Consider the following 3,625-nt stretch of genomic DNA (forward strand, 5'->3'; position numbering starts at 1 on the left):
AATGTGTAGTGTTCCCAATGCATTTGTGTGTATGGAAATAAAAGCTATTATAAGGATTTTCAGCTTTATGCAGTTTTATTTAACACACTGCTCTTATACTGAACACAACTGTACAGTGTGCAGTTTACCTAAACTTATGTCCAAACAGCTGGTTCATATGGTCGAAATCAACTCCATGCCCTATTGAAACAGATATTCTAGATACTATTGTAAGGCTTGCTCTAGATTTAGTAGGCATCACTGGGCTCTGCTCTTTTCTCAGCTTATTCCCTTTATAATTTGAAAAACACTCCCCGCATACAGTATATGCCACCAGCCTTTGGGCACCGGTTATATACACACACAATTATGTAAAGCCATTAATATGTCTACTAAATTGTGCATGTTCATCCATATGTTTTAATTCTAACACCATAATGCAGAAACCATATTGCGTGAGACCTAAATGTTCTATAGCAATTACAAAAACCCGTCACAAAAAAACAATTTATTTCCGAAGAGCAGACATCCAAATAAATTCATTATGGCAAAATGACTAATGCTTGCTGAGCACTGCGGTGAGAAAGAGAGAAAAAATCAAGGCTCTGTATTTATAAAAATAACCCATTGCATAAAATCAGTATAAAATACATACAGTCAGTCTTTGTATGGGCTTCACTCTTATGTGGTCTTCAAACATATTGGAAGCTTTTGTTGTCTCCAATTCAGGCTTTTTTTAGCGCAGATCATTGAATTTTTCTCATAGTACTTTCATACACAATTTCTTTCATAAGTTATCATCCACGAATATAAAAGTATGCCAAAAAAGCTGTCAAGGTCAAGTAGAAGTCAGTGGAAGCAAAGATCTGTCTCTCATTTGTGGTTTTAGAGGTTTTCAGAGATCCATTCATTCATTGTCATATGGACATTCACAGGATTTTTTTCTCCGCTCAGTGACTGTTTTCATTTGTGCTTCTTATAATGGGATAATTGAATTACATTTATGGTTTTAAAGAAAATGAGTTTCATTGTGGTTTCAAAAAACGCTTATACAAAAGAACAAAAGGAAAATAAATATGAATGCCAGGGCCAGAACTAGGAGTAGACAGAAGAGGCATATGCTTAGGCTGCAAAGGTAGTGGGGTCAGGCACTTACCTCTTCTGCCGCCTTCCAGTAGATGCGGTGCATATTCAGCATGTGCGCTCTTCTGCAAGTTTGCACACTAGGAGGGGGCCATAGGCAACCGGTCGAGTTGGCCCGGCACTGATGAATGGCACAAACCTACATGGAAGCTTCATCAGTTAGTTACAGAAGGATCTATTCCCAGATGTGCAGAAGGAAATATCTAAGTGATGCTGTTGGCACTTTATCCACTATTGGAGAGTATTTGTCCAAAGGACGATAGGCTTTTTGTGTGTGCAGTTGACGTGCAGGTACTCCACATCGGACAGGGGTCTACAGGGCCTACTGGTGCTGCAATTGGAAGCCCCCGCCCCTACAGCGCAGCATATCTTCTTATACCTCCGTCCTGTCAAGTGTTGCAGACAAAAACCATTAAACTGAAGCATCAGCAGCATACGGGGGAGTGGGTGTAGGCTGGTGGGGCCCACCGGGTTTTTCCCCGGTATCCTGCCTGCCTAAATAGACCCTGAAAATACTTGTGCCATAACATGCTCCTTGCAATTGTGCATCTTTTAACCAAGCATCCAAGTGCTGAAAATAATGTGCAAATTTAGGGCAGATTTGCCTCAAAGACACATTTACATGTATTTTAACTATAAATGTACATTCACACTCATATTGTGAGAAACAGCTGCATTATGGGTACAAATGGTGTCCAAAATTGCACCTCGGAAAATTACACTTGCGTTCATAATTGAATTATATATATATATATATATATATATATATATATATATATATATATATATATATATATATATATATATATATATATATATATATATATATATATATATATATATATATAACATATTCATTGCTTTATCACCACCAAATGTCAATTGCACATCAATGCACTGTGCAGAACCCCAGCAAGTGTTTCTGGGGACAAGTGCTCACTGGACTTGAATAAGGGATTTGACTAACAAGCCAATATGATGACTTGAAATTGTACATGTGGGTATACATCAACCACTCCATTAAAGGGAACTCTCATAACTAGAAAATGAGATATAAAGGAACCTGAAATGCAGCTGAATATTAACCAGAAGAACAGAGACTGGGACAAATGGAAATGTTCTAAAGAAAAGGATGGAGATAGAAGGTAATTGGAGACTACAGCAAACTGGATTAGAAAGTAAAAAGTCATAGAATAAAAGGGCAGAAAAATAGGAGGTACAAAGAACATTCTTATCTTTGACCAGAAGGGAGCAGTTGACAATTGTCTGGAGAGCCTTGGTCTATGGCTCTAGGATCTATTTTTAATTAGTTTTTCTTGTTATTATTATTATTCGGTATTCCCTCCTCACAACACAATTCTTACAAAAACGTTTCATGCTCAGCTCAGCGCTGCAAATACTAGCATTACAATAGGTTGAACCTGCATAGCTGGAATGGGCTAGTAACATTGCACCTGAATTTAGAACTAAAGAATATAATTATAAGAACACAATATTCAGAAAATAAATGTCACATTATAAGGCTGATTACTAATTAAGACATAATTACTACATGGCAGCACAAAAATCAAAGCATCAGAATTGAATAAGCAGCCCTGTAGCAACAGCTTATATTACAGGCCAAATTTTCTGCTCGCTAATTTGCCATGACCCCTAAGCTTAGATTTCAAACAGCTGCTCAGAGCCCATTGAGCATGTGAGTGTCAGACAATTTCCAAGATGGTGACCCCCTGTGACAAGTTTGAAGTCCTGGATCATTGCTGCTATTGACAACCTCGTGCAAAAAGTTCAGTATATAAAACATGGCATTTTTAGATATATTCATTTTTAAATTTTTAGTTCTTTAAATGCGAGAATGGGGAGCTAAAACAGACAATAGATACTAGCCTCCATATGTAAAATATTGGATCCAACTTCAAGAGAACTGTTGCAGATGTAGCAAATTAAGCCCTACACACTGTTCCATTTCTCTCTTTGGTGTATTCCTATCCTCAACCCATGTGCCATTATTTCACCCTTCCCCTTCCTTCCATTATACCATCCTTCCACTCTCCAGCCCATATTTACACCATGTTCCATTATTTCTACTTTCTCATTGTGCCATTCTCTCATTGTGCCATTCTACACTCTCATTGCGCCGTTCGACACTCTCATTGTGCCATTCTCTCATTGTGCCGTTCGACACTCTCATTGTGCCATTCTCTCATTGTGCCGTTCTACACTCTCATTGTGCCGGTCTACACTCTCATTGTGCCATTCTCTCATTGTGCCGTTCTACACTCTCATTGTGCCGTTCTACACTCTCATTGTGCCATTCTCTCATTGTGCCATTCTCTCATTGTGCCGTTCGACACTCTCATTGTGCCATTCTCTCATTGTGCCGTTCGACACTCTCATTGTGCCGTTCTACACTCTCATTGTGCCGTTCTACACTCTCATTGTGCCGTTCTACACTCTCATTGTGCCGTTCTACACTCTCATTGTGCCGTTCTACACTCTCATT

This window comes from Xenopus laevis, chromosome 9_10S (genome assembly GCF_017654675.1).
Source record: "Xenopus laevis strain J_2021 chromosome 9_10S, Xenopus_laevis_v10.1, whole genome shotgun sequence".
NCBI lineage: Eukaryota > Metazoa > Chordata > Amphibia > Anura > Pipidae > Xenopus > Xenopus laevis.